Genomic DNA, 14,989 nt, shown 5'->3' with positions numbered 1-14,989 from the left:
TCTGTTGGTGTAGTTAGTTTACAGTTATCTATGATGACAATAGATTCAGAAATTCAATTTAGAAAGCTTAGTATTTGTTAGCTTAATATTTGTAGGAATTTTTGTGGCAAATCGATGATAGCTTTAGTCATGAAATTTTTACAGTAGGTTCATTAGATTATTATGCACTCAATGTAATTTTTGTAGCCCTAGAGTAGGTTCATAAATAGAGTAGCTAGTACTCCCTGTTGAATCATATATAGAGTAAATCAGTATTAAGAGAAAGAATGCCATTAGTTGCCAAGATAATACATGGCATGTTTCATACTTGTTAGTGGTAACAATAGGTAACTTAGCATCTTAGTTGGTATAGCTAGCTTAGTAGCTTGATAGATGTGTTTTTATTTTAAGAGTTGTTGTTGCCATATTACTAAATGTTGCATCATCATTTCATGCATGTAGATCACGAGTTGGTAGAGTTTGTGCCTGTGGACGAACAGGACTATGAGGAGGTCATTGAGGAATACGAGGAGGAGATTCTCATATAGGAGGGAGCCTCGGAGCCGTTTGTTGCTGACTTTGTTGACCCACCGCCTGCCCAAGGCAAGCCTCGGTGCATAACCCCTATTTTTGAATGATTACTAATATATATATGATATGCATTTACGTTACAGGCATTTTATGAAAACTACATGCATAGATATATCTACCTATGAGTCCTACTAGTATAGGTCGAGTAGCTGCTATGCTCAGGGTACTGATAGCGTGAGTAACCTACGGTTACTCACAATAGGTGATAATTATGATCACTCATGATAAAGTGGTGGAAAGGAAAAATGGTGACCTGGGCAGGGATATGGTTTGGGTAATGGTGGGTGTAAGAGGTTGTGTCCTATGCGACCAACAGAGGCATAGCTTGGTTACACTTTTTCCCTGTCTATGTCGGTTAAGGACCGGCCATTGCATAAGTCTCGAGGTAAGTCACAGATTTATTATCCCGAGCACATACTTGGGTATGGGTGCAGGGAAGACTTGTTGCTCTCTTATCATGAGTTCTGGCTCTTTTTTGGACCAATTGATTGGAGGTGGGGATGGGAGTGGTCCTTGCACCGCACAAAGTCCGGGACTTAGGAGCGGGGGCTTAGAGTCCAAGTTTGGACGGGGACCTAGACCCCATGATAGTAGGGTGATGGGTTGGTCCGGCTTGTGCCTAGGGTACAAGCGGGGCATGTGTTTTCGGGGTACCCAGCTAGGGGCATTGATTCACAAATCGTCAGACAATCCAATACGGCTTGTTTTGGGTCTAGCACCGTAGTAAGAACTGAATGATGAAAGGAATGAAATGGAACTGATTGCTCAACTCTTGCTTAAAAGTAGTACAGGTGCTTACATAGAATGGCTAGATATTCAATTAATCATGGCTACTAATAATCACATAAATAAGGACTCACTATTAGTATTGCTTTCTGCAAAAAAAGAAACCAGCAAACCATAAAGCTTTGCTTATCCCTTGGAGTCAGGAAATTATTCCCATAAGTCGGATAAGTCTTGCGAGTACATTGTGTACTCAGGGTTTATTTACCCCTGTTGCAGGTAATGCTTGAGGAGTATCTATTGTGTGAAGGATTCTTCTGGTGGGCACAGACGGATCCTTGTTCATTATCGATAGATGTTTATTTTTAATTCCGCTGTTTAATATTCCGCACTCTGACTTTGAAAATGTAATAATGTAATTTTTAAGAACTCTGATGTATGAAATGGATTAAGTATTGTAACTCGTTCTCATTATTGAATCCTTGGGGAAAAATGTGGATCTTTCGGGCTCTCCCTTGGGGTGTGCCCGACGGAAACCGCCTGCTGTAGCTTGCTTACGGGGTGCTTAGTGTCTGGTGAAGACAAGGCCTCCGTAAGTGTGTTATTTGGGCGGTTTCTGCCATAGTTGGTATCAGAGCCAATAATGAGTTTACGAGTGTCATCACTCTTTTCTAAAACTTAAAATTTGACCAACAAAAGTTTTGCGAAAAGTAGGATGCGCTAAAATTATATAAATAAGTATAAGCCCTAGCAATATGGTCTATCTAGGATAGCGGTACTAGTTTTATCTAATCAGTTTTCTGCAGGTACACTGACTTACGTTGCGTAAGAAATCGCTTAGCATACGGAAAGTGAGTGTGCGATGTGCCAAAATTTTGCGAATGCCGCTATATTCCGGCTTGAGTGAGCGTACAGGCCAATACATGCATCATGATAATAGAATCTTGCTTAAACTAAAGTTCCCCCCTACACATATAATTTGGATTAGTAAATTGATAGGATAACTAAAAGAATGCTTTAATAAATGTCTTGTCATTTCTCTAATCCCTTGCTTCTGATCTGGAGGTTGTTCTAAAGTGGATTGGTTCCTATCTCTTATAGATGAATCTGAGGTCTGGACGCGGGAGCACCAGTGCTGGGGCGGGCCACGGTCTTGGCGAAGGCCAAGGCAAAAGTGGCCGGGCCAATGAGCATGGCGGGGAGAGCCATGAGGCTCCACTTCTGGCTCCTCCTCCTCCACCACCGCCACCTCCGATGACTCACGTGGAGATGATGGTGGAAATGATGGCTGCTCGCCATGAGTCAGCCCATGTCATGGAACTGCTGGCACAGGCTATCGGTGGCTTTGCCCGTGGAGGCCACGGGGGCAATGGTGGGAACAGGGATGGTGCCCGTGGTCCTAAAGGACCCTGATCATATCAAGATTTCCTCAAGACGCACCCACCCATGTTCACACCATCGGCTAAGCCCCTGGATGCGGAGCATTGGCTTTGCATTCTAGAGCAGAAGTTTCTGTTGCTCGCCATGACTGATGAGCAGAAGGTGTGCTTTGCAGCACAACAGTTGTTGGGGTTTGCGAGTGCATGGTGGGATACCTTCAATGCCATGCAATAGACAGATCACCGGGTGACCTGGTAGGAGTTCACTGCAGCATTCAGAGAATTTGATATTCCTGCTGGTGTTCTCAACAGGAAGCTGACTGAGTTCCTAGTCCTACGGCAAGGGAGTATGTCCATGATGGACTACGTCAATAAGTTCAATCACTTGTCCCAGTATGCGGGAACTCATGTGGATACAGATGAGAAGAAGAGGGACCGCTTCTATCATGGCCTGTCTTGCAGCCTTAGAAGGAATTGTATACTAGGAACTATCAGACCTTTGGGGCGATAATGAATGTTGCTATCACCATGGAGGGCTTGCAGTAGGATTCCTAGGTAGAATGGAAGTGGAAACAGGTGGCTACTGGGTCTTCTAGGCCACCCCCATACTCAAAAAGTATAGGTTGTCAGGCGGGTGCCCTATCAATCATCAGGCAGGCATTCGTTTCGACAGCCCCAATAGACTTTCTAGGCTTCCTTCCACTGTAGTACCATGCACCTACTCAGCAGGCTACCACATCAGCAGCCCCAAGGACAGCAGGTCCCACCTCGTCTGGGATAGGGAAACAAGCCGAGTGCTTGTTTCAAATGTGGCAAGGATGGCCACTATGCCCGAGAGTGTCCTCAAAACCAGCCAGCCTAGTCTGCCCAGCCATCGGCTAACTCCATGCTAGTCAAGCAGACAGTGATCAAGAAGAAAGTGCTCAGTCAGCCGATTGGGACAGGTGAATTTCACAGAGGCTGAGCAGATATTGCAAAATGAACCGGTGATGGCTGGTATGTTCACCATTGATTCCCATCTAGCTTATGTGTTGTTTGATTCTGGTGCATCACATTCATTTATGAGCATGGGATTTGTAGACCGGCACAATATATCCATTATGGCTATACCGTTTGCCTATAGAATCCATACTCCGGGTGCACAGATGTGCATCAATACTCGGACGGACATAGTGAGCTTAGTATTAGCCACTCACACTTACCGTCTCTAGTTCATGGTGCTGCCTGGGTAAGGCATTGATGCAATTCTTGGGATGAACTGGTTGTGGGTATATGGAGTAGTCTTGGATCTAAAGCAGAGTGTTGTGGAGTTACGGCTTCCTTCTTCTAAGGATAGGATGTCTCTTCTTGTACCCTCAAATCCAGTCTTACCTGTTGCTGCTCATGCTGAAGCCTCTCCTGATCTTGCCTCTATTCCTGGTAGTATGTGAGTTCCTCGGATGTCTTTCCTAAAGATCTACCTAGGTTGCCACCGGAAGAGAGAGGTGGACTTCTCCATTGAGTTAGAGCCTGGTACTGCTCCTATCTCCTGATGCCTGTACCGTATGGCTCTAAAGGAATTGGCTAAATGAAGAAGCAGTTGGAAGAGTTGCTAGAAAAGGACTTCATCCGTCCTAGCTCTTCACCTATGGGTTGTCCTAGCCATTTTTGTGAAAGAAGGATGGCACTCTTTGGATGTGTGTGGATTACCGCCCTCTTAATGCGGTAACCATTAAGAACAAGTATCCTTTACCCCTACATAGATACTTTGTTCAATCAACTAGCTGGTGCCAAGGTGTTCTCCAAGATTGACCTTCGTTCAGGCTATCATCAGATCAAGATTAGACCACAAGATATACCAAAGATAGCTTTTTTCTACTAGGTATGGGTTGTATGAGTACCTAGTAATGTCTTTTGGTCTCACCAACGCTCCTGCATTCTTCATGTACCTGATGAATTCAGTCTTTATGTCCGGAGCTGGACAAGTTTATTGTGGTATTCATTGATGATATCCTAATATATTCCAAGAACGATGAAGAGCATGCCCAACACCTTCGGATAGTACTGGCTCGATTGAGGGAACACAAGCTGTATGCTAAATTCAGCAAGTGTGAATTCTGGTTAGATCGAGTGTAGTTTTTGGGGCATGTTTTGACACCTGACTGGTATCTTCGTTGACCCCAGCAAGGTGCAAGATGTGCTGAATTGGAAGTCTCCCAAGTCTAGTGCACCAGATTCGTCAGTTCCTTGGTCTAGCTGGATACTATCGGCATTTCATTCTAGACTTCTCCAAGATAGCTCAACCGATGACCAAGCTGCTCTAAAAAGAAGCCAAGTTTGATTGGAGCCCAGCCTATGAAGAAGCCTTCCAAGCTTTGAAGACATTTCTGACCACTGCTCCTATGTTGGCCCAACCTAGATATTGACTAGACCTTTTGATGTATATTGTGATGCCTCAAAGATGGGGTTGGGATGTGTGCTTATGCAGGATGGGCGTGTGATAGCTTATGCTTCGCGCCAACTAAAAAAGCATGAAGTGAATTACCCCACTCATGATTTAGAGCTGGCTGCTGTGGTCCACGCTCTAAAAATTTGGAGGCACTACTTGTTGGGCAACAAAGTACACATCTTTACAGATCATAAGAGCCTCAAATATATTTTCACTCAGTCTGAGTTGAATATGAGGCAAAGGAGATGGTTGGAATTGATTAAGGATTATAACTTGGAGGTACATTACCACCCTAGGAAAGGCCAATGTGGTAGCTGATGCCTTGAGCCAAAAGTCATATCAGGTTGAAGAAACACCTTTGTCTCTCAACCATGCAGAGGTGCTGGCTCACATTGCCTTGACCTCAGAATTGCTAGAGCAGATTATTCTAGAGCAGAGGCAAGACACTTTAGAAATTCCTCCCATCAAGAAATTGATTGCCAAAGGGCGTGGTCCTCACTTTAGTATTGATGAGCAAGGAGTAGTGAGATACAAAGACAGATTGGTGGTTCCATCAAATGAGGAGCTGAGAAGGAAGATTTTGAATGAAGCCCATCATTCAAAGCTTGTCTATCCATCCTGGCAGCAACAAGATGTATCATGATTTGTGCCACTTGTACTGGTGGTCCAACATGAAGCAGGACATCACCTAGTACGTCGCGGAGTGCGACACTTGTGGGAGAGTTAAAGCAGATCATATGCGTACTCTAGGATATTTGCAGCCCTTGCCCATTCCTATTTGGAAATGGGAAGATATCTCTATGGACTTTGTGGTGGGTTTGCCCTACACATCCAAGGGCTATGATTCTATTTGGGTCATTGTGGACCGCCTCACTAAGTCTGCTCATTTTATCCGAGTGGACACTAAATATACAGCCAAGAAGTATGCTGAGATATATTTTGATCGGATTGTGACCCTACACGGAGTTCCCCTTACTATCATCTCTGATAGAGGGTCAGTTTTTGTCTCTCATTTCTGGGAGCAACTACAAGCAATGTCTCGGTACTCGTCTCCTCAGAAGCTCAGCATATCATCCACAAACTGATGGCCAAACTAGAAAGGGTGAACTAGAGTGCTCGAGGATATGTTGAGAGCTTGTGCCATTTCTTTTCCTGAGAAGTGTGATGGATGCCTGAAGTTAGCTGAATTTTCTTACAATAATAGCTACCAAGAGAGTATTCGTATGGCACCATTTGAAGCTCTGTATGGAAGAAAGTGTAGGACACCACTTAACTGGGTTGAAGTGGGAGACCGTGGATATTTTGGGCCTGATTTCATCAAAGAGGCTCGAGAGCAAGTAAGCATTATTTAGAGTCACTTGAAGGCAGCTCAGAGCCGACAGAAAGCTTATACGGACAAGCGAAGAAGGCCCTTGCAGTTTGTAGTTGGGGATTATGTATATCTCAAGGTGTCTCCTATGAGAGGGGTGCATCGGTTTGGTATCCATGGCAAGCTAGCCCCTCGATATGTGGGTCCTTACAAGGTGTTGGCACAGTGTGGCCCAGTTGCTTATCGTCTCCAGCTTCTCGATATTTTATCGGCGGTGCATGATGTGTTTCACGTCTCATAGTTGAAGAAATGTTTGCGGGTTCCTGATGAAGCTATGAGAAATTGAAGGACTTCCACTCTAGCCTGATTTGACTTATATTGAGCACCCTGTCAAAATCCTGGATGAAAAGGAAAGAGTGACAAGGAACAGCGTAGTGAAGTTCTACAAGGTGTAGTGGCAAAACCACTCTGAGGATGAGGCCATATGGGAACAAGAGAGCTATATATTGAAGCATTACCCCCATCTTCTCTCTGGTTCTAGATAGGTAGTGGTTTACATTGAAATGTATTTCCTATCTCCGTTCCCACACTAGGCACATGAAATCTCGGGTCGAGATTTTGTTTTAGGGGGTAGATTTGTAACACCCTCGGTGTTACACTAGTACAGTCTTTTGCTAAAACACTGCATGAGCATCATACTTATGTGTAAATATATGAAATATAATGTGTAAATCAATTTCTGGGACTCGAAATGTTCATCGGAAACACGAAACGAATGTTATAGTTCATGTCGCGTTCATGTCACTTAGGGTTCTAAATGAATTTTTATTGAACGAAAATACTATAGAACGCATATACCAAACTTTAATAAAGTTTGTAGTGTAAGCTTTGTAGGTGGTGGTGAAATACTCATGGTCGAGAACAAGATTCGTTAGATAGCTTACTTAATAGCTTGGAAATCGCATTCGACGCGAAACTAGTTTAAGACTTAGCCGAAATACCTAAGTCGGACAACACTTTGACGAGGCTAGGTTTGGGAATTTTTGTAGGCGAATTGGATTAATAAGTAGTGTAATTTTATGGTTGGTTTTAGTAGTTGGACATACCATCTCGAGCGTAAAATAGGTGGTTTAGCAATTGGATCATCGGGTTGAATTTTTGGTGTGCTTTAAAAACCGTGCATGGCACATTACCATCGGTTGCTGCGTTGGACGTGGTCACCCTCTGCTTCGGCTCGGCGCGCTGCACTGGTTTGCCGACGCGCACGTGCACGCATGCCGCACGCATGCCAACGTGCTGGCCGAGCATGCCGCTGGCTCTGCGCTGCGGTCCACTGCCCTCGTTGTCGTGCCCTGGTACGCGCTCACACTCGTGCTCACGCTCACGCACGCACGCGTGCCACGTTGGTGGGCCCGACCGACCTAGCCGCTCTATCTCCGTTGTCGACGTCGCCGACACTCACGCGTGCCTTTGCATCGTGTTGTCATGTCACTTGCATCGCGATGTCGCTGCCACTGCGCGCGCCCGCTGTGCCGTCGCATGGCATGTCCGTCGTTGTCTTGTGAGTCATGGCGCTGCGGTCGCACGTTCTCATGTCGGACTCGTACGCGCACGTGGAGCTTTCACCCATCGCACTGCCGTCCTCTCCCTTTTAGTGACCGCGCCATGTCACGCTCTCCGTCACATAGCCTTGAATGGCGTCGCGCCGGCCGGCCGAGGCATGCCAAGGCCAACCTGCAGAGCTAGCCCCATCCTTGTAATTGCGCATGTCTGGAGGTCGAGTTGGAGTCCAGCTTCACACCAAGCTTGCCACTATTGCAGTCGTACGGTGTCGGGGCTTCAATTGGAGGCCCCCCCCCGCCATCGATCCCCTTAAGTCCGAACGCCGTTGTCCATCTAATTGGCCTTGCATAGTACACATCCGTCCAATTAACCATGCACCCAACTAGCCCTGGTAGTTAGCTCACGATTGGAGTCGACCCGATGAGCTTTCATCCTCGAGTGAGGTAAGCATTCTCCTCACGTCGGTCCACCATGGCTGTCGAGGCGGGTGCTTGGACAAGGCATCATTCCTTGATCCTTTATCTCAATTGAGCGGTGCAATTGCGTCTCCTTGAATTGGTTGACTCGCCCGTGCAGTGATTTCGCCGATGGAGCAGTAGGTCTCCGGGAACGCCTTAGCCACGTTCGGCGTGAACCGGAGCAACCCCACGCACGTGGCCAACCACCTTGCTGAGCCTCGCGACTTTGTCCAGTCTGTCCGTCATGTCTCTGGTGAGGCCCTCCTATTCCTAGGGTAGATGGCTGAGTCGATTAAGGCCGAGGCTCGCTGGAGCGCGTGGCCACCGCCGGTGGACGCGGTGTTGCTGCTATGTCTATGGCCGGTTTGATTGGGAGTAGAACCGGTACATCTAGGACCTCTAGAATGTTATCAATACTCTAGGCATGTGAATTATAGGTAGTGAGGGTAATGCTGGGCTAGACGAATTCACCGACACCAGTGCTGCCACGAAAAGACGCCGCCGCGGCGCATGGCCACATCTACACGTTGCACCGTTTTTAGTGTTTGATACCTTGATCGATTGTGCTTCGCTCGTAGAGTGCTAGGGAGGTGATGGTTGAGGCCGGGGAGGTCCGTGCTCGCCGGCGTTAGGCCGGAGGGGACGCGACCTTTGTTAAGTTCCAGCCAGGGACTTTGAAACATGAATTCAAAGCAAGCCGGGGGGTGTTAGTGAGAGCATTGGTGAGAGAGGGAAATAGTTGAAGGGATTGTAGGTTCATTTAGTTGAAAGCTAGGGTCTCTTTTGCATAATCATCGGCTCACACGTGGGTCTCCCTGTGTTGGGCCGCTGTCGCGCGTGGGCTGCACTGGTGTGTTGCGTGTGTTCGTGCGCGGGGCGCTGGGGTGGGACGAGCCGCTCGCTCGCGGGCCTTGCTGGGGAATTTGGTTTTTTTAATTTCTAGTGAAATTGGGAATGTTCATTCAATTTAGTTTTGAGCTGAACTTTAAAAAATAATAGTAAATTCTATAGATGTCCAAAAATAGTGAAACAAAATCTGTTAGGTTCACAAAAATGTTATCTATCTATTGGTGTAGTTAGTTTATAGTAATCTGTGATGACAATAGATTCATAAATTCAATTTAGAAAGCTTAGTATTAGTTAGCTTAATATTTGTAGGAATTTTTGTGGCAAATCAATGATAGCTTTAGTCAATAAATTTTTACAGTAGGCTCATTAGCATTATTATGCACTCACTGTAATTTTTATAGCCCTAGAGTAGGTTGATAAATAGAGTAGCTAGTACTCGCTGTTGAATCATATATAGAGTAAATCGGTATTAAGAGAAAGAATGACGTTAGTTGCCAAGATAATACATGGCATGTTTCATACTTGTTAGTGGTAAACAATAGATAACTTAGCATCTTAGTCGGTAGAACTAGCCTTAGGTAGCTTGATAGATGTATTTTTATTTTAAGAGTTGTTGATGCCATATTACTAAATGTTGCATCATCATTTCATGCATGTAGATCATGAGTTGGTAGAGTTCGTGCCTGCGGACAAACAGGACTACTGAGGAGGTCACTGAGGAATATGAGGAGGAGATTCTCATGCAGGAGGGAGCCCTGGAGCCATTCATTGCTGACTTTGTTGACCCCAGCGCCTGCCTAAGGCAAGCCTCTGATGCATAACCCCTATTTTTGAATGATTACTGAATATATATATGATGTGCATTTACGTTATAGACATTTTATAAAAACTATATGCATAGATATATCTACCTATGAGTCGTACTAGTATAGGTCGAGTAGCTGCTATGCTCAGGGTATCGGTAGCGTGAGTAACCTACCGTTACTCACAATAGGTGATAATTATGATCACTCATGATAAAGTGGTGGAAAAGAAAAATGGTGACTGGGCGGGAATATGGTTTGGGTACTGGTGGGTATAAGAGGTTGTGTCCTGCAGCCAACAGGGCATAGCTTGGTTACACTCTTTCCCTGTCTATGTCGGTTAAGGACCGGCCGTTGCATAAGTCTCGAGGCAAGTCACAGATTTATTATCCCGAGCACATACTTGGGCATGGGCGCAGGGAAGACTTGTTGCTCTCTTATCGTGGGTTCCGGCTCTTTCTGGACCGACTGATTGGAGGCGGGGATGGTGGTGATCCTTGCACTGCACTAAGTCCGGGACTTAGGAGTGGGGGCTTGGAGTCCAAGTTTGGACGGGGACCTAGACCCCGTGACAGGAGGGTGATGGGTTGGTCCTGCTTGTGCCTAGGGTACAAGCGGAGCGTGCGTTTTTGGGGTACCCAGCTGAGGGCATTGATTCGCGAATCACCGGGCAATCCGGTACAGCTTATTTTGGGTCTAGCACCGTAGTAAGAACTGAAAGATGAAAGGAATGAAATGGAACTGATTGATCAACTCTTGCTTGAAAGTAGTACAGGTGCTTACATAGAATGGCTAGATATTCAATTAATCATGGCTACTAATAATAATATAAATAAGGACTCACTATTAGTATTGCTTTCTGCAAAAAAAGAAACCAGCAAACCATAAAGCTTTGCATATCCCTTGGAGTCAGGAAATTATTCACACTAGTCGGATAAGTCTTGCGAGTACATTGTGTACTCAGTGTTTATTTACCCCTATTGCAGATAATGCTTGAGGAGTATCGTTGTGTGAAGGATTCTTCTGGTGGGCACAGACGGATCCTTGTTTATTATCGATAGATGTTTATTTTTAATTCCGCTGTTTAATATTCCGCACTCTGACTTTGGAAATGTAATAATGTAATTTTTAAGAACTCTGGATGTATGAAATGGATTAAGTATTGTAACTCGTTCTCATTATTGGTTCCTTGGGAAAAATGTGGATCTTTCAGGCTCTCCCTTGGAATGTGCCCGACGGATACCGCCCGCTCTAGCTTACTTTCGGGGTACTTAGTATCTGGTGGAAGACGAGTGCCTCCGTAAGTGTGTTATTTTGGACGATTCTGCCACATTGGCTTATTGGGCGGTGTAGGCTTTGGGGGCATTTTTTGAGGCAGAATTAGTTGTTTGGCCACATATCCTATATATGGTAGCGGCACATTAATAGTGTCGCCTCTAAAAACAAATCAAGAGTGTCCTAAAATCAATTTTGTGGTAGTGATAGCTAAAAGATTTCTAACTTTGATGGTGATCGCGATAGCTTGCACAATGCAGTTTTTGATTTTACAAAAGATAATCTTGCATTGTATTATAGAATAAGTCGGTAAGTTTGTAGTTATAATTTCTGTTGTTCAGACTACAACCAACAAAAAATGTTGCTACGGTACCTCTTTGCGCATGATGTTCTTAGATTTGGTCCAAACTAACCGGTTCACTCTTGAAATTTAGTGCTCTGTTTGTCACAATTTACTATGTCGTACTCCCTCCAATCTAAAACGTTGGTTGTTTTAGATTTGTTTCCTTAGGTTGAGCCGACATCTTTAGCCTTAGCTAAATTTGTAAAAAAAGATATTAGTATGTACAATTAATACAAATAAATTATGGCATAATTAATTGTAGATTTTACGAAATTATATAGTTTGATGTAATAAATGTTTTTATCTCTTTTTTTTAAATATTGGCCCAATCGAATTAAAGCTAAATTAGTTTAGCTTAGGACAAAGCTTAAACGGCCTTCATTCATTCATTCCGAAAACAGAGGGAGGGAGTACATAGACCGTGGATGACACTTGTAGCAAATGGAATAACAGAGGGATGGCGTTAGCGTGCGAAGTGCGCGTGGATTAACAAACCGCGCGGCGGGGGTTAATAACGAATCTAATAAAACTAATAGTAAACGGGATCGCTCCGCATGCAGCGTCGTGGATCCATGGCCGCCAATGCTTGCAAACAATGGGCCGGCGGCGGGTGCGTGGCTCGCATGCAGCGGCACCAGCACCACCACCCTCCGCCCCGTCGTCCCACTGGCCACTGGCTACAGGGCATCCCTGCATGTGTAGTCAGTCAATCGCTCGAGCTAGCCACCCTCAGGCCTCAGGGCAGGGTCAGGAACTCAGGCCGGCCAGAATCGATTTTTCTCATTCCTCCTAGAACGAGAACAGGGGAATTTAAACCTCGAATTCCCTATATAAACCCCCCTAGTCTAACCCCCCAAACCACCAACACAACAACGAACATCTCCTCCGTTCTCCACCTCCAGCAGCAACAGCAACAAACAACACTTCCCCCTCCTTCTTCTTCTACCTCTAGCTCGAGCTCTCAGCAGCAGCAGCTACATACTCATCGATCACCACCACCACCACCTCAGCGTACATACACATACACATACACATACACACACACGCAGTAGCGCAGAAACAAAGCAACCCAACCATGGGTCTCCTTCCTACCGACCGCATGAACAGCCTCTCCTCCCCGCGCTGCGTGTGGGTGAACGGCCCCATCATCGTGGGCGCCGGTCCCTCGGGGCTCGCCGTGGCGGCGTGCCTGCGTGAGCAGGGCGTCCCCTACGTCATCCTGGAGCGAGCCGACTGCATTGCTTCTCTCTGGCAGAAGCGCACCTACGACCGCCTCAAGCTGCACCTGCCCAAGCAGTTCTGCGAGCTGCCGCGGATGCCGTTCCCGAACCACTACCCGGAGTACCCCACCCGCCGCCAGTTCATCGATTACCTCGAGGACTACGTGGCCAAGTTCGAGATCAAGCCCGAGTTCAGCAGCACCGTGCTGTCCGCGCGCTACGACGAGACGTCCGACTCTGGCGGATCGTCACCTCCGCGCCCAACAACGGCGGCGACATGGAGTACATCGGCCGCTGGCTCGTCGTCGCCACGGGCGAGAACGCCGAGACCGTCGTCCCGGACATCCCGGGGCTCGACGGATTCGACGGCAAGGTCACCCACGTCAGCGACTACAAGTCCGGCGAGGCGTACGCCGGCAAGCGCGTGCTCGTCGTGGGGTGCGGGAACTCGGGCATGGAGGTGTCGCTTGACCTCTCCGACCACGGCGCCCGCCCGGCTATGGTCGTGCGCGACGCCGTGCACGTCCTCCCCCGCGAGGTGCTCGGCAAGTCCACCTTCGAGCTCGCCGTGCTCCTCATGCGCTGGCTCCCGCTCTGGATCGTCGACAAGATCATGGTGCTCCTCGCCTGGCTCGTCCTCGGCAACCTCGCTAAGCTCGGCCACCGCCGCCCCGCCGCCGGCCCGCTCGAGCTCAAGGAGAAGTATGGCCGCACCCCCGTGCTCGACTACGGCGCGCTCGCCCGCGTCCGTGCCGGTGACATCGCCATCGTCCCTGCCGTCACACGTTTCGGCAAGGGCGGCCAGGTTGAGTTTGCCGACGGCCGCACGCTCAACTTCGACGCCGTCATCCTCGCCACAGGATACCGCAGCAACGTGCCACAGTGGCTCCAGGTAAATTCACACTTCAATAATTCAAATTCAAATACATGGCAGTGCCATTATACGTACTACTGTTCCATTGCAAGAACATTGATCTGGTCAATCCCCATCTCCAATTAATTATTTCAGGGCAACGATTTCTTCAACAAGGACGGATACCCCAAGACCGCCTTCCCCCACGGATGGAAGGGTCAGTCAGGGCTCTACGCTGTCGGTTTCACCCGGCGTGGTCTCTCCGGCGCCTCCGCCGACGCCATGCGCATTGCCAAGGACCTTGGCAACGTTTGGAGGGAGGAGACCAAGCCGACGAAGAGGGCCGGCGCCTGCCACAGGCGCTGCATCTCCGTCGTCTTCTAATCTGATCCATGGAGTCACCAGCGTGACGAAGGAAGCTAACTTACTGAAGCACACAGACAGAGACACATACAGTTGTTCGTTCATGGTGTTTTAGTTAGTCAGTCCAATCCCCTTGGTTTGTAGTTGATTTGTTCTTTAATTTGCCTGCCAAGTACATTACTAGTAGTAGTCGTTGATTAGGTTATACGGTAAAAACAGTGAGAGTGAGTTGAGTAAAAAAAAATGGAGCCCTCCCATAGATCAGTAGGGGAAGTGAGTGAGCCCTAGGGGATTTTTTACTGCAGCTATGGCCGCTAGCTTGGTGTATATAGTAGGAACCTGTTGATGGAAGAAGAGGCTCTTATTTTTCATTGACCTAGTAGCATGTTCATTTCTTTGTTCTAGCTATTGTATACACACCACCAGTGTAGTTATTCAACTACACTTTGTAGCCAGGTTTAGCAGTGTATGGTTAGTGATGAAGAGGTATCACCTCTTGTTATTTACCCTGTTTGCCATTATTAATTAATTAGTCTCCTCTGTGAATTCAAAGTTAATTAGCAAAGCAAAATGATGAAAGGAGATGTGAAGTGTCTCTTTCACAAATAATGCATCATTGAGATTCAGGGGGCCGGGCAGCAGGGCAGGGACACATGGTAGTGTGGCGTGGGCTGTGGAATTCCTGGCTCTTGTCCTCTGGCTGTCTCTTGCAGCACTGGATCTCTGCAGGGTCACTATTACCTGTGTTCCCAATTGGCTCCTGGTGCCATGGAAAGTTTACTGGTACAAATCAGATGAGATCTCTCTGCTGCTAGCTGCACCAGCAGCACCACGCCACTACCGGCCTCTGCCA

The 14,989-nt window shown here is 47.0% G+C and overlaps 1 pseudogene; it reads left to right on the top strand.

Moving 5' to 3' along the window:
- Positions 1-12,700: 12,700 nt before the first annotated feature.
- On the top strand, positions 12,701-14,426 carry LOC136494039 (probable indole-3-pyruvate monooxygenase YUCCA5; annotated as a pseudogene).
- Positions 14,427-14,989: the final 563 nt, after the last annotated feature.

Source organism: Miscanthus floridulus, chromosome 11 (assembly GCF_019320115.1).
Source record: "Miscanthus floridulus cultivar M001 chromosome 11, ASM1932011v1, whole genome shotgun sequence".
NCBI lineage: Eukaryota > Viridiplantae > Streptophyta > Magnoliopsida > Poales > Poaceae > Miscanthus > Miscanthus floridulus.
Note: the sequence above shows the minus strand (reverse complement) of the source record. Positions and strands in the feature narration are given on the sequence as shown.